The following is a 26,382-nucleotide window of genomic DNA, read 5'->3' on the forward strand; positions in this document are numbered from 1 at the left end:
GGGCCTGCTGTGGTCAGCAGGCGCTGCCCGGTCTCCCCCGAGGGGCACGACTGGCATTGAGTCCCTCGATGGCTGGTATAAGCTGCTAGTAGGCGCTGTATGGCTAGCACGAGTGCTAGTAGGTAGTAGGCCTCAACCGGCCTCCCTTAATGCAGCCGCTGGGGCGGTGACCATAAAGTGCCATGAGTAGCACATTCTGGCTTGGGCGGCACGCTCTGCTATCAGGTGGAGGCATTGCGCCTCTCTGAAATCGTTCCCCGGTCCCCAGGTTCGTAAACGGATTGTAGCACGGGATGCTATCAGGCAAAGCTGCACGGGGCTTCCCTGTGGGATTCGCTTGGAGTAGTAGGCCCCACGTGGCCTCCTCTGAGGGCACGCTCCTGTCTCGTGGTCTCTGGATAGGTCCAGTCACTGAGCAGAGGGCTGTGATGGAGAAATGCCCGGCATTGTTGCAGGTGGTAGGCCCGTTAGGCCTCCCTGATGATGCGAGTCCCTATCTTCCCTGCTACCTCGAGGGCTAGCATGACTGCGATCAGGTTTCAGGCCCGTTTGGCCTTCCTCAGGGCGAGCTCCGCTGTTGGACACGCGAGCAGTCGGCAAGGGTGACCAGGTGGAGGCTCCTCTCGGCCTCCATGGGGAACGAGTTCCCCTGGCGGGAACGCACAACTGGCTTTACGCTGACAGCTAGTGGTCACCCGCTATCAGGCGCCGGTCTCTGGCCGTTCGCGAGACCTGGAGGCGGTGTTCTTACCCTAGCACGACGAAACTTACTGCTGCTATGCGGTCCCCACGGGAGGGGACTTTCATAGTTTGCCTACTGCATGGTTACCTACCAGGCAGGCTTATGAGCTCCTCTCGAATGAGGGTCTGCTATGAGCTTACGGCCGCTTGGCGCTGGTTAAGGGTTGTAGGCCCCTCGGGGCCTCCCTGGCATAATCAGACTGTAAGGCCTCTGGCCTCCTAAGCACGTTTTAAAGTAGGTGCTTGGTAGATCCGAGGATCGAGCGGCTAAACTCCCCTCGCTAGCAAGGGTTATATAGCACTTCGCTGAGAGCTGCTCTCCGGGATAACCCGTCTCTGAGATCTGGCTAGTGGATGTCACTGCCTTTTTTGCAGCACCCTAGCGGGATGCCTCTTCGGAGGCGAGTACCAGAGGCTCTGTACTGTACAGACAGGGTTGACCGTATTACGTGTCCCATAACAGACTGGGTCACCTGGTCAGGTCTCCCTGGTGGCATTCGGTGAGAACCTCCCGAATAGTGACTGGCATAGGGTTCCCTCGTAGTTCCCTTGCCACGTTCCCTTAAAGGAACCCCTTCTAAGTCGAATGGGCTGGTTCCAGGCCTTCGAGCAGGGCCTGGGAAGGACCTCATGTGTGTGAAGGTTCCTTCTTGGGCGATAGCTTGGGCTATGACCGTAGGGAGCGCTGTCACTGACAGCCTAATGTGACCAGAAGGGGAGTGGTTCAGGCATCTCAGTAGAATCTGCTTGTCTTGACAGTTGTCACTGCCAGTGGGCATGCACTCCCGTCGGCATGGCGGCGTTGGTATATCGTTCCCCGTAGCGTCAAGCTGACGCAGCGCGAGTTCCCTTTCGAAAGGGAACGTCTCAGGTTACGAATGTAACCATTGTTCCCTGAGAACAGGGAACGAGACGCTGCGTCGCTGTGCCATGCCGCAGGGCCTGCCTGCCGAAAACAGTCCCTTCAGACGATTAGATACTGTCATGCTGGCAAGGCGCCCTTATATACTTCCTGGTCGCACCTTGATGACATCATAGGCTGTCGCCGGTCAATAGGATTGAAGTTTTTTCATTGTGATTTCAGGCACCAGTCACGCTGGAGGCGTTCCCCGTAGCGTCAAGCTGACGCAGCGTCTCGTTCCCTGTTCTCAGGGAACAATGGTTACATTCGTAACCTGAGACGATTTCTACATTTACATTACATTTACATTTATGCATTTGGCAGACGCTTTTATCCAAAGCGACTTACATTGCATTCAAGGTATACATTTTACATTTTGTCAATTCTTGCTTTCCCTGGGAATCGAACCCATGACCTTGGCGTTGCTAGCGCCATGCTCTACTGTTTGAGCTATAGGAAAGCTCCAACTGCGATTTCTAATTACCTTAATCCGGTTAAAGCCATACTCAAATTAAACAAAAATCGAATTTAGACATGTGGAGTATGCCTATTTTAGTCGCATTATCGAAGTGCATTGTAAACATGTACACACCTTAATCTAACTAGTTACGTCATGTAGGAGTTTTCGCCGCATTTTGTGACAGGACACACACACACACACAGGGGGGCTTTGGGGGCTCGAGCCCTTGCCCTTTTAAAAAATGTATCAAAAGTGCGCAATATCATCAAAAATATTGTTAATATCTGTATTCAAATACAGAATTTGAATTATAATTAATATAACAGAGCGTACAAAACAGTAACAAAGCGCTCAAATGTCCCATTTATATTTTACGTATCTGTCAGTCTGAAATGTCTTTGCAATGACGTGTTGCTATGGTGCGGATCTTGCTTGACTGCTCATTCTGACACGGCCTATATATTATATATATATATATATATATATATATATATATATATATATATATATATATATATATATATATATATATATATATATATATATATATATATATATATATATATATATATATATATATATATATATATATATAAAAATATAAATTTCATTAAAAAGTATAAAAGTTTTTTTAAAGTAACACTGTCTAACAGCGACACCCACAGGTAAAGTTACAGCGGGTTACCAGACCCACGAAAGTAGAGCTATGATTGGACGCCGGACAGCGTAGAGTGGCATGGGGACATAATGACGTACCAATAATCGAGCTCTATGTTCTATAACATGTAAAACGGGAACATGAACGGAATATTCTGAAAGCTACTCATAAAAACACCTTAATCAGAATATTGTCTTATTCAGAATAAGGTCAATAATTAGATTACTGCTGTCCATGTAAACGTAGTCACTGATGATGAGTGGACTAACATTCCACAGGCCACAATCAACAACCTGATCAACTCTATGCGAATGAGATCTGTTGCACTGCGTGAGGCAAATGGTGGTCACACCAGATACTGACTGGTTTTCGGACCCCCCTGACCCCCCATACAGTAAAACTGCACATTTTAGAGTGGCCTTTTATTGTGGCCATCCTAAGGCAGACCAGTTTCAATAATCATGCTGTCTAATCAGCATCTTTATATGCCACACCTGTGAGGTGGATGGATTATCTCGCAAAGGAGAAGTGCTCACTAACACAGATTTAGACAGATATGTGAACAATATTTGAGAGAAATAGGCCTTTTATGTACATAGAAAAAGTCGAGTTCAGCTCATGAAAAATGGGGGCAAAAACTATAGTGTTGCGTTTATAATTTTGTTCAGCGTATATATATAGATTAAGCATCTTAATGAACTTAAATTAACTCAAGCATTGATTAAAAAGTGATCAAAAGAATGAGCCTCTGACTGAATCGTCCAACCCTGATCAACTGGGGCACATTTAGCACAAGCAAACACAAAGGTAAAACGGGCGTTTCTGAGAATAATGTGACCTGCGGAGCATGCAGGGTTGGGGTCAGGCCAGGTCAGAGGCAGGAGCCGGAGGAAGGGCTTTGAGTCTTGAGGGCCGTCCCTGGGGTGCCTGCACATGTCAGTGGGGTCCTGTACACCCACTTCCTCATTGATAGATTGCCCTTCTAATGGGCACTTCGTCCGAGTAATTGTTTTAAGAGAACCGCTGACTTGCTGATTGAGGAACTGCCAGATGCACAACGGTTTTCAACACCTCGACAACAACATCGGGAAAAGCGATTGCCATTGAAAGACCTTGAAGAACGAGTGAGCAAAGACAATGTTGCCATATTGATGCCAACAGCGCCAAACAGCAGGACTTATATCAGTGGGGTTTTTTTTGGCCTTTTTTAGCCTTCCTTTTAAAACTTGAAAAACTTTTGATCCCCCCACTATAATCCAATCATTTGTCTGTATTTTTGCCAAATCTTGACACTTAACAATGCTAAATAATGAAGAAAATACATGATTTAGCATATACTTTTGCCCAAGTCACTTAAATAAGTAAAATCACGTGCAATTTAACATAAAGGCTTTCTTTTTCATTTAATTTACATTTTTCTTCTCCCCCCCGTAAGTTTTAGTTCAGTTTCCAACCATTTAGGGTACATTTATATGTCAACGATCTTCTAAAACAGAAACGTTTTTCCTTTGCATTTCTCACGTACAGACGACAACGTTTGTCAAAATTATCCCTGGTATCAATTAAACGCCGGTATCATGTAAATGAATGTGTCATGTAAAAGGCCCTCAGACTAATGGTATCTATTATTAACTTACAGGTTTTTTTTTTTTTCACAATCTCTAGGACACATTTTTCAATACTTAGGCCGTTAATACTTAGACGTTTTACAAAAGAAATCATTAATGCTCCTGATGTAAATGTTTTCTAGGTCTCTGTTTTATGATTGATAAACTATGTTTGTTGGATGAAACCTGTGCTAGTGTTCTGGAAGAATGTATTGGTAGTTTTAGTGCATTTTGAATGTGAAATTAACTGTTGCGCCAAGATGAAAGTTTGTTAGGAGAACTGTGTGAAGAGTTTTGAAAAAGTGAAGTATTTAGAAATGTGTCCAGAGATTTTTCTAGAGACCTAGAAAAAACTGGTACATTTTGAATTTCTTTGTAATCATAAAAAAACCTTGTCTTTTTTATCTTTATTTTATTTTATTCCATACATTAAGGAACTGAAATTATATTTCTAACATCCAATGATGTTTTTATAAAAATCTTTCAAATGAACATTGTAATGTTTAAAGGAACCCTTTTAAATGAATCATATGAATAAAACTTCATATTACTTACATAATTCTTTTTTAAATATTTTATAATATTTTTTCATTATTATTATTTTATAAGTTTTGAGTTCAGTTCAGTTTTCTCCCATATAAGCTCAATGTATTTATTTAAGGAATCCTTGTCATAAAGGAAACATTGACTTTTCATATTACTTGCATAATTCTCTTTTTCAATATTTTATATTACAAATATTTTTATAATAATAACAATTTTTATTTATTCTTATTTGTATTATTAATAAAAACAATAATAATTTATAATAATTTAAAATACATAAACAATTAATACAACTTCATATTACTTTTTTATTAAAATATTTATATAAAGATAACTTTTAATAATTATATTTTTAATAATGTTTTAATTAATATTTACATAAAAAACATTTTAACTTAAATAATTATTTTATAAAATATTTTATTTAAATATTTCTATAATGATAATTTCTATATTTTTTATAATTATACATTTTCAATTAATATTATTATGATTTTATTTAATAGTTACATTTTTAAAAATGAAATCCAACAGTTTTCAACATCTCAACAACAACATTTAGAACAGTGATTGTCTTTGCTCAGTCCTTCTGCCAAGTCTTTCAATGGCAATGTTACCATATTGACGCCAACCCCAGTCAGTACAAACGGGATGTCCCGTGGTTGGGGTGATGGGCCGGGCTGCTCCACTCACACAGCTGTTGAGGAAAGCATGAGCGGAGGCCAGGCATGGCATTCCTGAATCCTGTCCCGTCTGAGCGGCTGCACTCTTGCCCTCTCAGATCCCAATCAGTGCTGGCCGCCGTGCAGACTCGAGCAGGCTTCACCTCTTCCCGATCACGCCAAACAATCAAGTCCAAGAAAGCAAAACCAGCGTCGTCTTCTTTAGCAAAATGGAGCTTAATGAGGAGTGCCAGGTAAATCACTGAGCACTTATCAAAGCGGGAAACACAGATAGGGTGTTTATGAAGTTAAATTTAGCCTTTAAAAGTCTTAAGGATGTTTCAGTCGTGTTGGTTTGAGCTATGAACAATCAAAATAATGGGCCGGCAATTACACAACTCCCTACAGACATCAACCGCTCCTCAGGCACATGTCTATCTGCACTGGCTCCTTCTAACAGACCATAAATGGGTAAATAACAACAACTAAATGCCCAGACCTTTAGCTTACCAAGGCTTGTGAACAAAAGAATTCCAGCAGGTTCATTCTGTCGGCAGGGCCAAGGGAAGGATTGCCGGGAAATATTTTGAAAGCGAATTAACTTCACCACAGACTAATGCTCGACTCAATTTGACTTGATTTTGGCCTATTCCTCAACACCCTTGGCAAGGAGAACTGCTTTATTCTGATTTTCTATGGTTTGAGGTAAGGAGACCTACCTCTAGAAAGACGACAGAATATAAAGATGAAGAAAACATGAGTGCGGTGACTGAGATGGAGTCACACCAGATCATGGCCGGCGTTTTATTGGCAGCTCTTACATCATTTTTGTTCTTTTGGTCACTCCTCCCTTTGAAACTTGAAAAACATTTGAACCCTCACCATAATCTGATCGTCTGTCTGTATTTTTTGCCAAATCACGGTACTTAAACAAGCTAAATAATGGTAAATACATCATTTAGCTGATTCTTTGTCCAATGGCACTTAGAATTAGTAAAATCACATGCAATTTAACATAAAGACTATTTTTTGTAAGTTTTGAGTTCAGATCAGTTCAGTTCCTCATAAAATCTCATGGTATTTGAAAACAGTGTGACATTATTAGTAATCATAAAATAAACTCGACTTTTTTTTCATCTGTATTTTATTTCATTCCACACATTATGGAAGCGTTATTATATTTGTAACATCAAATCCTTTTTTTATGAAAATCTTTTAAATGAACATTAAAGGAACACTTTTCTTGAAAAAAGGCTAATTTTCCAACTCCCCAAGAGTTAAACAGTTGAGTTTTACCGTTTTCGAATCCATTCAGCCGATCTCTGGGTCTGGCACTAGCACTTTTAGCATAGTTTAGCATAGATCATTGATTCTGATTAGACCGTTAGCATCTCGAAAAAATAACCAAAGACTTTTGATATTTTTCTGTAGTTACATCGTGTACTAAGACCGACGCAATGATATTAAGCAGTGCCTGAAAATAGTCCCCCTCCCTGTGTAGGAGGTTGTCACGTTGGTTATGTTGACGGAATTTAGCCTATTTTCAGGCACTGAAATATATATATATTCAACAAAAAATAACAGTTAATGAAAAATGTTATATATATATATATATATATATATATATATATATATATATATATATATATATATATATATATATATATATATATATATATATATATATATATACACACTCATCATAAAGGATTACTAGGAACACCTGTTCAATTTCTCATTACCGCAATTATCTAATCAACCAATCACATGGCAGTTGCTTCAATGCATTTAGGGGTGTGGTCCTGGTCAAGACAATCTCCTGAACTCCAAACTGAATATCAGAATGGGAAAGAAAGGTGATTTCAGCAATTTTGAGCATGGCATGGTTGTTGGTGCAAGACGGGCCGGTCTGAGTATTTCACAATCTGCTCAGTTACTGGGATTTTCACGCACAACCATTTCTAGGGTTTACAAAGAATGGTGTGAAAAGGGAAAAACATCCAGTATGCGGCAGTCCTGTGGGCGAAAATGCCTTGTTGATGCTAGAGGTCAGAGGAGAATGGGCCGACTGATTCAAGCTGATAGAAGAGCAACTTTGACTGAAATAACCACTCGTTACAACCAAGGTATGCAGCAAAGCATTTGTGAAGCCACAACACACACAACCTTGAGGTGGATGAGCTACAACAGCAGAAGACCCCACCGGGTACCACTCATCTCCACTACAAATAGGAAAAAGAGGCTGCAATTTGCACAAGCTCACCAAAATTGGACAGTTGAAGACTGGAAAAATGTTGCCTGGTCTGATGAGTGTCAATTTCTGTTGAGACATTCAGATGGTAGAGTCAGAATTTGGCGTAAACAGAATGAGAACACGGATCCATCATGCCTTGTTACCACTGTGCAGGCTGGTGGTGGTGGTGTAATGGTGTGGGGGATGTTTTCTTGGCACACTTTAGGCCCCTTTGTGCCAATTGGGCATCGTTTAAATGCCACCGCCTACCTGAGCATTGTTTCTGACCATGTCCATCCCTTTATGACCACCATGGACCCATTCTCTGATGGCTACTTCCAGCAGGATAATGCACCATCTCAAAAAGCTTGAATCATTTCAAATTGGTTTCTTGAACATGACAATGAGTTCACTGTACTAAAATGGCCCCCACAGTCACCAGATCTCAACCCAATAGAGCATCTGTGGGATGTGGTGGAACGGGAGCTTCATGCCCTGGATGTGTATCCCACAAATGTCCATCAACTGCAAGATGCTATCCTATCCATTTGGGCCAACATTTCTAAAGAATGCTTTCAGCACCTTGTTGAATCAATGCCACGTAGAATTAAGGCAGTTCTGAAGGGGAAAGGGGCTCAAAAACAGTATTAGTATGGTGTTCCTAATAATCCTTAAGGTGAGTGTATATATATTGTTTTGTTGAATACTGAAAAGTTACAATCTTTATGTCTGTCTAAATCTGTAGGATTCTAATCATCTGATTGTGACTGAAGGTTTCATAAAGGCTTTTAAAAAACGTTCAGATTTAAAAAAAGGTGAAAAAAGTATCATAAAAGTAATCCATATTGTAATCCATATAAAAGTAATCCATATTGTAATCCATTTAAAAGTAATCCATATCTACATGTCAAGCCTTCTGAAGCCATAAACCTAAACAGTTTCACTCACTGTAAATATGCCCTCTTTCATTGTGCCTTGCTCTAGTGAGGAAGCGTTTTACACAATATCTGCGTGAGTGGCACAGTATCAGCCGTCCCTGGAGCAGCTGCTGTGTTTCGGTCAGGGTATTCTGACCACAACTGTTGAAGTCCTGAACGGAGTGAGGCTCGGCGTGCGACCCTGGTGCCGTGGGTCACCGCCGGGTGAGATGATGCCGGTCAGAGAGTGAACAGGTGCTGTCTGTGGTTGAAGAGCGGCGGGGATGTAGATCAAAGCTCAGTGTCTGACGGTGAAGCCCAGCCCTGACAGACACACTCATTTTCAATGGAAACTCTTGGACATGTGAGCGCTCTGTACAAACTGAAATGAAGAAATGTTTATGCCATTACATCACTGTGGAAGATAATGCAAAACATTGAATAGACGGAAAGTGGCTTTAGATGTCAATAATAATTTATTTACATATATTTTATATACAAGGATATATTACACATGTGTATATTACATACACACGGATCGGTGGAAACGACTAAAATCGCATGCCAGGACAGTAGATGGCAATGTCACTGTAAAGAAGCACTACTCACCTATAGACGGAACAAGTTATACACATGCACATGACATCAATACTCCACATATTCATGTTTTTGTAGTTTATGCGGCGACGATAACGGTATCGTTCAAAGTGCAAAAAATGCACTTTGAAAACCGCTTCCCAAAACACTGTTGTCATGTAAATGAGCGGCCAAAAACACATAAAGTTTTATTTTAACTAAGTTTTTTTACAGCTTTATACAGGATGTTTTTTTATATTGTTCACATTATTTATTTGATCAATTGTTATTATTCTAAAATGTTTTAAATTAATAATAATATTTAATATATTTATTTATATATATTTAAGATAATTAAATATCTTATGAATAAATAAAATAAAGTTATTTAATTTAATTAAAATTAAAATAAAAAATGTGTTATTTAAGTTTTTTCATTATTTTATTAAAAATAATAAAAATATAACATTTTATATTTTTTTATAATTTATTTATTTTATATTTATTTTTAATTTAATAAATTTTTTGTAATTATTTTAGATTAATTACATTTTTAATTAAGTTAATACAAATTTTAAATTAATTTGATATTATAATTGTTTTTATTTTATTAAGTGTGATTTAACAACACATTGTTTGTAGTAGATGTTGCTGCACTGACCTATTTTTGTTTAGATGATAATAAAGTATTATTGCAATTGATGAACAATTATTTTAAAATATTAATTGAAGGATGTTCATGCTGCTTTCTTCTATATATATGTGTGTGTATTAATTAATTAATGAATCAAGGTAATGACAAACCTTGTTAATAACATTGAATTAGTGAATAACTTTCAAAGTTAAACTGAACGATCCTGACATTTTTTTTTTACTATTGGTCTGATTTAATACTGGTTGATTTATTTCTCTCCTAACACATCAATTGTGCTGGTGATCGAAAGTAGCCCAAGAAAGTAGCTTTATGTAAAGCATCTCTGAAAAAAGAAACAACAACAAACAATTTGCGTCAAAGAAGTTAAAATAAATGTTAAAATATTGATTTCCAAAAGGAGTCTTTCTTCCAGCTGTTCTGGACACCTGCCATACGTGGACTGAACCTTAGTTTCGTTTTCCTCACATTTGTGACCCGTGGTCTGCATCGGATTGAATTGTTTCAGAATTTCTTGGAATTGCGCTGTACTAATGAACTCTTATTTTGGCTAGCTAACGTGTAAACTTTGATAGAGGGGGAAATGACCAGCTGTATGGGAAATGAGGCCATAGTCATGATCTGGAGCGCTGTACCTCATTACTTCCACAGTAATAACCTCATGCTTTCCATTAATCATTTAGAATCACTTAGAAAGCATGCCGAAAAGCTATTTGTCGACACCTCAGTTTCCTAAAAACACCAGACCGACAAATTATTTTCTTTATTATTTAGTCTGCTGTGTATAAAAGAGCTTTTCATTCATGATGTCAATTTGTAGACCAAACCCGGAAGTCAGATAGATTTTAGAATGGGTTTGAATGCGTTTAAATTTCATGTAGTCATAACATAAATGTAAATTGTTGTTAACATTACTTGCTCTGTGACATAGAATAGGCTACATTCACAAACAATGGGCCTCATTCATGAAACATTCGTAAATAATTTGCACGTAAAATGGACCTTTCCGAAAACTCTCCTCTGGATTCACAAACACTTCGTATACCACGGATTCGGTTAAATGTGTGTATATTAATGAATTCCAAACATTCGTAAATAGGGCGCGTGTGCACGCTCATTCATAATTAGCATAATCCCCGCCCATGAGTTACGACTACGCAAATTACATGTCCAGGAACGCTGTGGAATCTTCTGGACTCCCTTCTGGTTTGGCTCCACTATATTGCATAAGCTAAAGAGACTAATTGGCCATATGCATAGCAATAAATATTCAATTATCATATGTCCACCAAGCGGCAACCTCCCGCAGTTTCTCTTGAAGCCAATACGGAAGTGCCATATACTGCAATTCATCGACTCGCCGCTAGGGACAGGCTCCAGAAGGGAGCAGAATCTTATTGAGCCCCATGTTAAAATGGCCAACTTTACAGCAGATTAAAACATGTTTACAGCCTGGTACAAATTGTGCTTTTGGTCTATACGGCTAATTTTGCCCTTCATGACAACTGTGAGGGGGGTGAATTTTTTTTATAACTCATTCGTTTACATTATATAAAGCCTTAAAGTTCTGCATAATTAAGGGCACGGCCACTTCGAGTAACAGGTGGATAGCCATTTATCTGCTGTATGTTAGTCATCGCGTCACTTCAGCTCCGCCCACGTCCCGCCTTTTTGCCCATATTCTGTTATCCGGGAGTGACGCGCGATGACGCGCTGCCAAGATGGCAACGGCCATCTCGTCCATACTTTGCGCTTCAGAACGGCTCATCAGAATCCTATGGGTGACGTCACGGACACTACGTCCATATTTTTTTTAACAGTCTATGATGTCCACCAAAGCATTTTTAGCCTGCTAAAAAACGGCTGGTGCTCTTCTGAAAACGGCCAGCGGGTTGCGTTTTTCCGGCTGAGATACTTTGGTTGCTATGATACCCCGTAGTATATTTGAATTATGGTACTTTCCCCCCTCATATCCCCCTGAGATAGAGAATGCCGGGGGCTAGTGATGCTAGAGACTACAGCCAGTAGATGGAGCTGTTTCGCATGTTATCAACCCGGCCACAGGGGAGGGATCTCCAGCACAGAATGTAAATGCGCTCGGCTCGGCCTCGGGCATTAATAACGGAGCAGTGTGGAGCAAACTGAGTGTTTCAATAAAAAAATAATTTCACATTTCTACTACATAAATGACAGTTTAAATACACATTCATCTTCCCAGCGCTGAAGTGCCTCTTAAACTGATTATTAGCACAATATTAATTCATTGTTGTTCAGTCATTGTACAAGTAGGATGATTGGTTGGTGTAGTATTTGTCCCGCCTCTCCTCCACTGTGATTGGACTGCTGGGTAAAAAGTGACCGTGAAGAGAGCTGCCTATTACCCAAAGTTGGAAAAAAAGACTTGTGAAATATTATTACGGTACATAGTGCATCAACGTGCAATGTCATCAGTTTGCCTGAAATTAGAACATAGAACGTTCAAATGTTTTACGCACCATTTACACGTGGTAGGGAGCAGGTGTACATTATTTCCGTACCATCTAGCATTTGGAAAATACGAACTTTTTCACAAATCCGAAAACTTATGTAGAACGGCTTTACGAACGATTTACACACAAAAAACGATTTACACACACACACACACAAAAAAAATAAACATTTACACGCTTTACGAACGATTTACACACAAATTTCACAAATTTTCATTCATGAAAATCGTGTTTCATGAATGAGGCCCATTGTTTCCTAACACACTTAAGTATACACTTTTAAAAATTGCACTTTTATAATAAAAGTTTAAATTTAAAACAACTATTAAAACATAATGCTTTAAAGAAGTGCACTTATTTTGATGTGTTGATAAACAAAGCATGTGTAAAGTACTTAATTATAAATTTTAACTGTAGTGTGTTGTTTGATATTACATTTAAAGTTAATATAGTTTAAATGTACTAAATTGCAACTTCATCATTACAAATGTGCAATTATAAATACATATAATTTATGTAATTTCAGTTACACTATATTTTATGGTGTCTTTGTTACAGTGTATTTATATGTTTAAGTACTGAGTAATATTAATTAACTACGTGTGCTTACTATAGGGTTATGGTAGGATTAGGGTTTGATTGAGGGTTAGTTGCATGTAGTTATGCACAAGTTACTGTTATTACTATGGTAAGTACAATGTAACGTATGTAACAATGACAATTTAACATAAAGTGTTACCAAATTTAGTTTACCATAAATGCTTGTCAATGGATTCAGCAGTGCACGTTTAACACTATTTCAAAGACAACATAGAACTAATAATTATGAAATTACATATAAAGCACTCTTACGTTCAATGAATTGCATTTAATATACATTTAAACTATAATGCATTTTCATTTAATTGCAATTATCATGCAATTAAATGCCAGGAAACATTGGATTCAGTTTGCACCTAAGCTTATTCTTTTAAAGCATATTATTTCTATAATAAGCAGTGTACTTCACCATGCTATCGATAAGATTCAATCTATTTGTTTTCCATATGGTGTTGGTGCTTTATGCATAGAAACAGCCCATTGAGTGATTGGTTGTAAAGGATTTAAGCTATTAATGAGCTTTTGATGAGCGTCCAGAGACGATTCATCTAAAAGGGGAGTGTATGGCGTGGCTGATGGATTGATGAATGTCTGACCCTTGTGTAAACAGCCTAAGGAGCACATATGCGTGGACACGGCCCCCTGGGGCCCCCCGCACATGGGGTATCTGTGAGCCGGTGCTGACGGCAGTGAGGGAGGATGATAGATGAAGATGTATGAGTGCAGATAGACCATCAGATTATCGGTAAGTCAATCTGATGCAATGCTGTAATCAATCCCATTTCCCATTGGCTCCTGACTTACGAGCCACGTCTAGCAGTCCACGCCAGTCAAACAGCCCGAGTGCATGAAACGCAGCCATGCTTTCATTTCAAACCTGATTTCCTTCTCCCTTCGCGTTTGAGCTGAACTCACCACAGGCGTGGAGCTCAAAGCCAACGGCTTTAAAAAAGACTCATTGGACATCTTTTGATAATTATGCTGTTTTGCCATTTTTTCTCTGCGCCTTCACGCGGATGTGATGTGCTCGAGCCGCATATCAGCCGTTCCCTCTCAACTCTTGCCAGCGCGTCTTGTTGAGATGAGCTAATTGCTAAAGGGACAGTTATGGCGAGCAGAGCGTAATGGCCGCCGGTCAATGTGGGAGACACATGTTGAGTACGACTGGAGCCAGAACTCAAGGGAAGCCAAGCCACCTACGTGAAAACATCCAGCGGGACTCCAAACTCGTGAAAACAGCTATACGCGGGGGTAAACATCCAGATAGACGGGGTAATAATTGAAGCCTTTGAAACCGAACGCTTTCGTAGTCTTCGCTTTAACGTTAGCCAAAGGCCAGAGACCTAAACAATGACAGCATCTGCAGGCTTTGAGAAATGGTTTCATCGTGTTCAGTTGATTTCACAATAAATCATCATGTTGCCAGACCTCCTAAATTGGTGGGCCGGTTTATGATTGATGTGAGTTAGCGATGGCAATTATGATGTGTGTTCCAATTAGTCATCTGTGCAACTGAAAGGTTCTCTCGTAGGATCGATATGGCTACGCTTTTGCTGCCCTGTAGCACTGATGGTCACTAGTGCAAAACACTACTTAAGTGCGATATTGCAGCGAAATTTTGATGGGTCTATTATCTATTTTCAATAGCATAGAGATGCACAGCTGACATATGAAATCAACATGAATACAATACATTTATATTAACTTATATTAACAGGGTTTGACAACTAAACAAAATACCTCAAATGACTTGTTGCAATCACTGTTTTTAGTAAACAACGCATGTTCTGCATCCACAGGGCCCATTTAATTCAGAAACACATAGGGAAATAGCAGATGATGAATGAATTGACGGCATCATGCAGTGTTGGAGCATTACCAATTACTAGGCAGTTTCAGGACACTTGGCAGCATGTATTCACCCTGTCAAGCATGTTGCTGAACAGACGCAAAGCCAGTTCTCCGTACATGCTGTGCAGTGGCATCCAACATCTGGCTGTTCTGACAGATAAAGATAAATAAGGTGCTAGTGCATGATCAGCACTAATGGAAGTACAGTAAATGCTTTACCTGAGGCCCTCAGCAGCTTACCGCCCTCTTTTTCTCACAGAACCGCATACTTGGATCTGCTTAAAGCTCAGATGTTTGAATGTTTATTTTCTCCCTCTGAATTCTGAGTTTACATCTCGGAATTCTGACTTTTTTATCGGAATTCTGAGTTTACATCTCGTAATTCTGACTTTTTTAAATCAGAATTCTGAGTTTACATCTCGTAATTCTGACTTTTTTATCGGAATTCTGAGTTTACATCTCGGAATTCTTACTTTTTTTATCGGAATTCTGAGTTTAGATCTCGGAATTCTGACTTTTTTCTCATGATTCTAAGTTTACATCTCGGAATTCTGACTTTTTTTCTGACTCTGATGCAATTCAGATTTTTTTTATCGGAATTCTGAGTTTAGGTCTCGGAATTCTGACTTTTTTTCTCATAATTCTGAGTTTACATCTGGGAATTCTGACTTTTTTATCGGAATTTTGAGTTTAGATCTCGGAATTCTGACTTTTTTTTCATAATTCTGAGTTTACATCTCGGAATTCTGAGTTTACATCTCGGAATTCTGACATTTTTATCGGACTTCTGAGTTTACATCTCGGAATTCTGACTTTTTTATCGGAATTCTGAGTTTACATCTTGGAATTCTGACTTTTTTATCGGAATTCGGAGTTTAGATCTCGGAATTCTGACTTTTTTCTCAAAATTCTGAGTTTACATCTCGGAATTCTGACTTTTTCTCTGACTCTGATGCAATTCAGATTTTTTTTAATCGAAATTCTGAGTTTAAATCTCGGAATTCTGACTTTTTTTGAGTTCACATCTCGCAATTCTTTTTTCAGAGTTTACATTTTGCAATCGTGTTGTTTTTTGGTTCTGGAAAAGAAAAACTATTAAAATGGGTTATTGCAAGTTCTAAAAAAGTATATTAATATAATATAAATATAAACTAAATATCTCACTAATTCTGACTTTTTTCTCATTATTTCAACAAAAAGGTCTGAATTGTTAATTATAAACGTGTGATATATACTTTAAAAATAATTTTTTTTCCATAATTTCCTCTTCCGGGACTTTAGGAAGTAAATAAATTGGTTGGTTATAGAAGTTATAGTTATGGTTATAAACAATGTCTTTCTTCTACAGCAGATGTCCGAGAGTTGTTGAAGTGTATCTGCAGTTTGCAGTTAGCGATATTTGCTCCTGAAAACTTTGAAGATCCACACAGAACATGGCATCTTCATAGCATGATGAAAAAAGAAGGACACCAATTGGGTAAAATAAAATTAGCCCAACTTTTTCAGCTAATTAGTTACACATGGGAGGCTTCTTGAGAAAGTAGGTTGTGGGAGAGTTACTTGAAAAGGTGATGACATTTCCAACATCTTGCAGCATTTTGTGGTGTGGGAAACTTACTGCAAACAATTCTGTTCAGGACATGAATGTTGCGGCAAACTCTTCCAGCAGAAATTCCATGCAATTGCAAAAGAATAAAGGCAGGATGGGCTCTAGGCTAATAAGCGTTTCGTGATTGATTGCTCAGATCCTAATATTTAGAGGGGGTAGAGGCTTAAGATAATTAGGTTCAAATTTGTGTGACGACGGTCCAGCCCTTCCTGATATCTTTCTGAAATTCAGTTCAGATTTATTTAGATATTTCTTCTTTTAATGATTTAAATGTTTTATTAAGCAGCTTCATGGTGTTTATGCCTGCGCTTCCAAAAAAAAGAAAGAAAATGTGCACAAAGCGAGAATTTTGTGAGGAATCAAGGCTCAAAAGTGGGTCCTATTTTATTTTGGTTGGACTGGTAGAATAAATGAATGGTAACATCCTAATATTTCATTTAAAACAACAACAACAACAACAACAACAACAAACTATTATGTAAACTTTGTGATAAATAACATAAGTCTGACTAATTATGCATATATACATGGATATATATATATATATATATATATATATATATATATATATATATATATATATATATATATATATATATATATATATATATATATATATATATATATTGCCTAATGTAGTAGTAGAATGTTTTTTTCTTAGACATATTTCTCAAAAGTAAGTTTAACAGGATTTTAATTTTTGTATACACCACAAAATGTCCTCCACAATGTAAAACAAAACGTTGCTGCCTTAAATTTTGAAGTACAATCAACTTGAATTTTTGGTTTAAGTCTTAAATTACATTAAACTGACTTAATTTACACCAAGTGTAAATAGCAACTAGAGTCTTTTTACACTAAGTAAAAATAACATACTTTCTTAGCGATAGATGATATTTACGCTAAGTACAAATGTAGATGCTATTTACTAAGTGAAAATAGTGATATATTCTATTTACACCATATAAAAGTATATGCAGTTCTTTGCAAAATGTGGCATATTGTATATGTAGTTCTTTGCAATATGTGTAAATCGTAATTACATGCTATGTATACTTTATTTTGACAGATACATACTATTTGCACCTCCGTATTGCTGTACATTAACAGGATGCAAAAATAATATAGAGTGTAAATTATTATATTTATTAAAATTATTAAATGGATGCCGCCTTAATGGGACAATAAAAGCCCTCCCTACACCTAACCCTAACCGTACCCAATAAATGCTTTTATTAAACATTTCGTTAGACACTTTATTTCAATTTTTAGAACATTTTCTCAATTTTTATTGAAAGTAAATGCCTTTCCGATGTGTTATGTGATGGGAAAAGAGAGAAGAGCGAGCTCTGCAAAAGGCGGATTCGAACCCAGGTCGATTGTGTCAAAACCTATATCCTTGAGCCTTACACTTTACTGACTACACTACTGAAGACATTAAAATGAATGCGTCTTTTTTAATCTTGTTTGGCCCAACCAGGCATTGTTCGGTGGCGGAGCTAGTGTGAATAGCGCTTTCCAACAAGACACGCCATATTTTTTTTACAGTGCACATCTGTAATAACTAATATTGCCATTATTTATTGTATGTAGTAAATTACAGCATTCTAGGAAATTAAGTGCTCTTTCAACATCTAAGGTTGAGCTATATAGAATTTTTAAGTCTCCACAATATTTTGCTCATTTGTAACTAACATAAAAATTATATTCACAATGATTTTTTACTTCTGCAATATGGTGCATTTCAGAGTGAAACCGAATGTTCGCCAAGAAAAAAAGGTTACACATTATTTTGATGGTCAACTTTAGACATTCTACTAACTATAAGTAACTTTGCAACTACATGTCAACCAGCAGTCATTGGAGTTTTAGTAGACTGTTAGGTTAGGTGTTAGGGTTTGATTAGTAGAATGAGTTACCATGTAGTAGTAAAGTTACTTAAAGTTAGTAGAATGTCTGTTGGGGGAACATCACAAAGTGTTAGCAGATATTAAGCACACAGTCTACTAAAACTCTACTAATACTCTAATGAGAGTTAGTTGACATGTGGTTGCAAAGTTACTTATAGTTAGTAGACTGTCTAAAGTGGACCATCAAAATAAAGTATTACTGTGAAAAAAAAAAAAAGGAGGGATGGACTTAGTTGTGTCTGATTGGCTGTGAAAATGGGGCGTTACCACAATGTGAATTTGCAGTCAATTACGGAAAACGAAGCACTCCTGAAACACATTTGGCTATTAGTTAACATAATTTTCTTCTTTCATAGTTTCAGTTTTGATTTCATGTTGATATTGAACTCTTCACTTTTTGTGAGCACAAAAAAACTTCAAATCAATCAAAACGTCAATACCAAAATATAACATTCCACTTCACAATTCAGACAAAAAGTTTACCTTTTGTGTTCCACGGAAGAAAGAGAATCATATTGGTTTGGAACGACGTGTGAGTGAGAGCGAGTAATGACAGAACTTCCCTTTAAAGCAGAGCCCAGTTAAACTTTTCAATGACGCTGGAATAGCTTCGGAATCGTGTCCGCACCACTGTTCCCTTGAGCGGGGACATAACCCCAGCTTGCTCCGGGCAGACTGTCCATGTAACAAGTGTACGGAAATTCCCTTTGGATAATAAAGCATCTGCTAACTAAAAAATAACCAACAAATGTTGTTGGCACTCAAAGGTCAACTTGTTTTAACTGCGTCTGGCTCTCCAGTGCCTGAATCGAGCTCAGGGCTCCAGTCACATTTTCTGAGATATTTTTCACCAGCACATTGAATTCTGCTCTACAACACGCAGAACTTCAGTTTAAAGTGGTCACGAGGGGACTGACGTCTGGAAACAAACAGACAGCGGCCTTGCCAGAAATCCCCAAAACTGAGTGCAGCACTGTATTAATTTCATTAATCAGCAACACATGTGAACGTGGAGCAAGAACTAGTGATGGAGAAAGAGAAGAAGAAATGTGAGGTAGAAAGAAAGTACAGAGCGAGAGAGAGGGGGAGCTGGAGGACTGTGGGATATGATGAACACAGATGAGCCTTAAAGGAATAGTTCACCCAAAAATGGAAATTAAGTCATTGGTATGGCATTATTTACTCACCCTTGTCTCATAGCTATCTGCTCTTCACAAAGGGATTCTCTACAGTTTAGATCTCAAACATATAGGTCACATACAGCGAAACTGATATCTTCAATAAAAATTTCCTCATGGTTTAAAAAAAAAAAAAAATCAAGGTTATTTATTACCATCATATCCTTTGGTATGGAAAGGAATCACTAACTTTGGTGGATGAAGTACACAAATCATGTACTTGAGTTATAGTTGTAACAAAAAGTGAACTTAAAAACAAAGGAGAGCCGGATCCATACACTAAAAAGAGTTTAATAACAAACCAAACATAATAAAAAAAAAACCCACAACAGAGACCAGGAACATAATGAGCAGCCCCAAACGTACATCCGTGTAGGACAAGACTCGACAGAGATGAAACACCAGGGTTTAAGACTACGGTTAATGAGCAAACAAAACACAAACCTGGGAATAATCACAGAACTAATCAACTAGAAAAACTACAAAGGACTACAAAAATGGCACACAGGATATGAAACACACGGAACACAAAGCCATAAAACATACAAATATATATTTTTATGTACTTCAGTATCAAAGTAAAAGTACTGATCCAAAGACTTCGTGTGTTTAAGAATTGAAATTTGATATGCTTCATCCTACTGAGCAAAATATGCTTTTAAAACAGACTTCCAAAGTTCTAGAAACACACACAGGATAGAGATTATATAGGTCTGATCGTATTTTGAATTATAAATTGTCAGCTAGTAGGGGTTGCACAGACTAGTCGACTTTAATGCTCTGCCGCTCAGTCTCAGCTCGAGGTTCAGGCTTATTTATTCATTAATGACGTGATCAGCGACTAATCGGCTCGACTTTCATCACATCAATGTTGACTTCTGAAAAATCTGAAGTCGTTCAACCCCTATCAGCTAGATGTCAAATTTCAAGTATTTTGTGTAATGAGCGTAAAGAGTTGCATAAGATTTAGTTCACAAGCAACTTACAATGGAAGCTCAAAATAAAATATAAAAAAGGTTACTGTGACATTTAACTCACAATTTTTAAGTTTAAATCTTGCAATTCAGACTTTTGTTCTCCGAATTTTAAATTGACATCTAACAATTACATTTTTTTCAGAATTCAGAATTTACATTTCACAATTCTAACTTTTTTTTTTTAATTCTGAGTTTAAATTGAGTAAAATTAACTTTTTTCTTAGAATTCTGAGTTTATATCTCACAATCCTGATTTTTTTTTTAAGTCTCGCAATTCTGAAATTTTTTGCCTGAGAATTCATTCTGAGTTTACATCTCACAATTCGGAATTCTTTTTCTCAGAATTCTAATTTGACATTTTACAGTTTACAGATATTAAAAACAGTTTACATTTTACAATTCTAACTTTTTTTTAATTTCTGAGTTTATATATCACAATTCTGATTATTTTTCTCAGAATTCTGAATTTGCATTTCACAATTCTCACTTTTTTCTGAATTCTGAGTTTAAATCTCGAAATTTTGATTTTTTTTTTAAAATTCTGATATTAAATCTTGCAATTCTAACTTTTTCTCAGAATTCTGAGTTTAAATCTCGCAATTCAAATTTTTTTAGAATTCTTAGTTTAAATCTCACAATTCTGTCATTTTTTTCCTCAGAATTCTAAGTTTACATCCCACAATTCTGACATTTTTTTTTCTCACAATTCTAATTTGACATTTCACATTCTAACTTTTTTCAGAATTCTGCATTTAAATCTTGCAATTCTAACTTTTTTTTAGAATTCTGAATTTAAATATTGCAATTCTGATTCTTTTTGTCAGAATTTTAAGTTTAAATCTCGCAATTCTAACTTTTGTCAGAATTCTGGTGTTTAAATCTCGCAATTCTAACTTTTTTTAAATTCTGGTGTTAAATATTGCAATTCTGACTATTTTTCTCAGAATTGTGAGTTTAAATTTAGCAGTTCTGACTTTTTTGAGTTGAAATTTCACAATTCAAATTTTTTTCAGAATTCTGAATTTACATTTCACAAATCTAACTTTTTTTAGAACTCTGATTTAAAATTTAGGAACAAAAAAAAACTTTAAAAAATGTAATTTTTTTTAGAACAACCCCCCCCCCCCCATTAATGACAATTCAATTAATTGTATTCATGTATGCGCATACACAAAATACTGTACAGTAAAATATTTCACCAATGATAAACACACTGTCTCCGCCACATATAATTGAAATATATATTTGTTTATAGTTTAGAGGTTATCTCTTTTCACAGGACATTTAGAAGTCTTCTGAAACATCTTGGGAAGTTAGCACAGAGATAATGAATTGAATGTGATTAATAACAGAAAGCAGCTGAATGTCATAATTTGTCAGCAAAAGAATGTACGTCCTCCTAATTCAAAATGTCACTGATAATATTGTCCAGTAGGCTTTGGGTGTATAATTATTTGTAACATATTCCCTACAGTCCAAGTAGCCTAATATTTCATCTGTTTAAAAGTATTTGCAGATTCTTTCATTTTTGGCTCAGGACCTTGGGGAAAATTCAAAACATGACCTTCGAAAGTGCTCCATAATTTAGCTCATTGCTTGTTAGAGTAGTTGAATACCTCGCTGGAGGTCCTTGACTTGAAATGAATGGCTTTTGGAGTATTGACTGTTCAGTACTGCTCATCCAGTACAACTTGTCTACGATTTTGTAATAGTGTTCTTGGAACGCCATCTATGCCTGTTCCACATTGTCTCTACAGAAGGAACTTGTTTCCATCATATTTGCTGATGTCAAAGCTGTCTAAAACTATTTCAAGGCTATTTGAATTCGTATGGACTCACATTCCCGACAATTTCCCCTTGGCAGCGCTTTCCTTCCTTGACCAGTTCTTAAAGAGGAGTTGACCTGACCTGAAAATTGGTTAAAATGAAAAGAGACTTTTGTAAGAGTCCAAAAAAATAATAATAATAATAAAAAATAAAATAAAATAAATAATAATAATAAAAAAAAATAATAAAAAAAAGGAAATAAAATAAATAATAATAATAAAAAAAAATTAAATTAAATTAAATTAAATAAAAAATAATAAAACATTTATAAAATAAAATAAAATAAAAAAATACAAAAAAATAAATCAAATAAAATCAAATAAAATCTAATAAAATCAAATAAAATCAAATAAAAAAATAAAATAGAATAAAATTAAATAAATAAAATAATAAATAAAATAAAAAGTTATTGTCAGAGAATGAATATTAAAATAATGTGTGAATTTATTTGCAATTTGTTTTTCTTGCTGTAAGAACAAGTAAGGAACAAAATACAGAGAGAATTAAGAAGGTAAAAAACAATGGAGTAATAAAAAATAAAAAAACAAATTAACATAATATATTCTCTAAAAAAAAGCCTAATTATATTACACTTCAAATGGATTGATTGATTGATTGATTGATTGATTGATTGATTGATTGATTGATTGATTGATTGATTGATTGATTGATTGATTGATTGATTTGCTTGCATTTTAAGATTGTAATATTTATATATAATCAGAAATATTGATTAAGATAATTTATATATATATATACTATCAAAAAAAAAAAGAGTACAAAATTGTACCTTTTAAGGTACAAGTGGCCGTCACCGGGGTGTTTTTTTGTACCTCTAAGTCAGGGGTAGGCAAGTTCGGTCCTAAAGAGCTGATGTCCTGCAGAGTTTAGCTCCAACCCTACTAAGCCACCATAGTATAAAACTCATGGCTCCCAGCATGCATTGCAGCATTAAGATGTCACACCCATTTGTTAGCACAAATCAAGCAAGATTCAGATGAATCTTAAACCAATGGGGAAAAATAAGTCTAATTGTCTTACACTCACTGGTAAATAAGACAAATATAATGACTATGGTACAATAATAATAGTACTAATACTAATACTAATACTAATACTAATACTAATACTAATACTAATACTAATACTAATACTACTACTACTACTACTAATAATAATAATAATACAGGTAGTTCTAGAAGAACAAGTGGTTCTTGAGTTGTTCTAGAAGCCCAAATCTAACAAAATCCAAAGAGATTTAAAATTAGAACAAGGTGAAAAAAACAATGGCAAGAATAAATCGAATTCACAATAAATGCTCTGAAAATAGTTATTATTCTATAAATATCTTACACTTAAATGTTCATGTATTTATTTAAATGTATTGTTCTTTTTTAAAAATGAAAAGCAAGACAAATATACGGTCCCTTTTCATACTGTGACATTTTTCAAGCGGATATTGGGGAGCAAAAGGGAATGCTTGGGAAAATAATTCCCCGAGGTTTTCTCACGGGAGATTTAGGTGTTGAAAAATCATCAGGAAGATAATTGAGTGGTAAGCATAGCCGAATCATTAGCAGAGGGCTCTTGGGTCTTAAATTAAGAGCGGGTTTGACACTCCAGATTGACTTGTGCTCAAGTGTGAGATGGATTCCAGTCTAGGGCTCAGACAGCTTGAAGGTATATCACTGGTGTTATTGAAACACTGCTCTCCGGCAAAGTGAAAGAGTCCTGGGACGCGGGCGGCAGCACAACGTCTCCATTTAGACCGCTGAAAAACAGCTGCATCCAAATGTTCCCTCGCAGTAACCCAGAAGGGTCCCGAGCCGTTGCCTCCGAAGCCTTCAGAGGGCCCCTCCGACCCCCCTCGTCCACTGCTCTCGGCTAGAAATGGATTCCAGCTCCGGTAATGCTGAGCAGGAACAAATGGGCTGTAGACCACCCCTACAACCCCAGAGCTCCAGCTCTTACACAAATAAACCGCCAAAGATTTAATGACGTTGGGCTTTGGGATCTTTTTTTTTCGTCCCCGCTTGTTCATTGAAAGATCAAACAGTCCTGGAGCACCAAGTGACTCTGGGAGAGCGGTGATATATTCATCTCGCAGCTTCCCAGCAGCTGTATATTGTCTTTTCCGTGTTTAACTCTGAAGGGGCGAAACGCATGTGAATAACTCTCACCGTCTTGAAGACGAATGGTGGAGTTTTACTTTCTAGTTTATGTGGACAAATGATGCTAATGCTAAGGTTGTGTCACCCCCTTCATGAGGCCGCGGAAACTTTATTTCAGCACATTGCTAGTGCTTCGGACGTCAACAAGACACTCGGGTTTGTGTACACATTTAAGTCATCGCGTTAGCTGCGCAACACGTAAAGTTTGCATTGCTAAGCCGTAGCTATCCATCAGCGCTAGTTTGAGATGTTTTCAAGGCTCCACTGAAAAGTATTTCAGAGAGTTTCAAACATATTTTCTCCTCAAAGAGATCATATTCTCTGGACTATGTCAAATTCCTTCCTTCCTTTCGTTCACCCAGTTTCAGCTACGGTCCAAACCAAAATATGATTTAAATAGTATTACACATTGACAACAAACATTAAAATCTGACCAATAAGACTGGCCAGAAATCTCCCTGTCGTTTCCGACTTTGACAGCACGAATATGTGAAGAGTTAGGATCTCTTAGAGGACAGCGATTGGACTCGAAGCGCATTTGGCAAGATAATGTGTTTTTCAAACATATTAAAGATCACTTAGGCTCCTTCAGGGTTGGCAACTTATATTCAATTCAGGCGTAGGCTACTTCTTTATTTTGCACCAAACTGCATGTTTATGTCACTTGCAATTATAGGCTACATTTAGTTTGGGAAGTCTGGTGACAAATGTGAAATTTAAATAGATGCTTAGAAAGGATTGATTTTCTGTGGCTACATGAGTTGGACAACTTAAAAACTGTGTATGGCTCCGTTCCAAAACCTAGTGAGCCGTCATACTTTCTACTATCTACTGCCGTATACAGTACATTCAAAGCCTGCGACTGTCGTAGACAGTTTATGGTCCCCATTGACTTCCATAGTAGGAAAAAAAATACAATGGGGATCATCAACTGTTTGGTTACTGACATTCTTCAAAATATCTTCTTTTGTGCTCAGTAGAAGAAATACATTCATAAAGTTTTGAAATAAGATGAGGGTGAGTAAATTATGACAGTTTACATTTTTGGGTGAACTATTCCTTTAGGTATACACATGCAGATACCAAATATTGGGTAAATAGTGCAGTTTTAATGATACTGAACTATTTTCAAATGATATTTTGCAAAATGTTGTCTTGTTGAAATGGAAAACCACCCTATTTTCTAAATATTGAAGTTATTGTAAACAATTAATCTGTGCATATGACCTTTAAACAAAATGTCATAATGCAGATTCCAAATAGTCGTAAAATAAGCTTTTTTTTTTTTTTATTACATTAAAGAATTTTCATTTAATATTTTGGTAGTTAGTAGGACTGTCAAACGAATAATTGTGATTCATCACATCCAAAATAAAAATTTGTTTACGTAATATATAAGTGTGTACCGTGTATAATTATTATGTGTATTTGAATACACACAAAATTGTTTTAAATATTTAAGAAATATTTGCATGTATATACTATATATATATATATGGTATAGTTGTCGAATAGTTGTCAACAGAACTCAACTGCATGCACGCTGGAAGAAGTAGGGGAAGATGAGTGTAAACAATCTTTGCCGGTGTTGTAAAAATAATTTAAGGATACACTTAGTACTTACCAACACGATCACCATTTTTGAGAGAAATATTAAAGGTGAATGCATATACGAACAAGTTCTCCGTTTAGGATTAGAATGAATTAAACCTAAGTGCTCTTTAGTGACGTGGATGGTTACATTAATGTTGAGCATCTGTCCGTCATCGTATAAAGCCCGCCCTGACAATTTGATTGGTCCAGACAGCTCTGGTTCG

This window comes from Gobio gobio (assembly GCF_949357685.1).
Source record: "Gobio gobio genome assembly, chromosome: 24".
NCBI lineage: Eukaryota > Metazoa > Chordata > Actinopteri > Cypriniformes > Gobionidae > Gobio > Gobio gobio.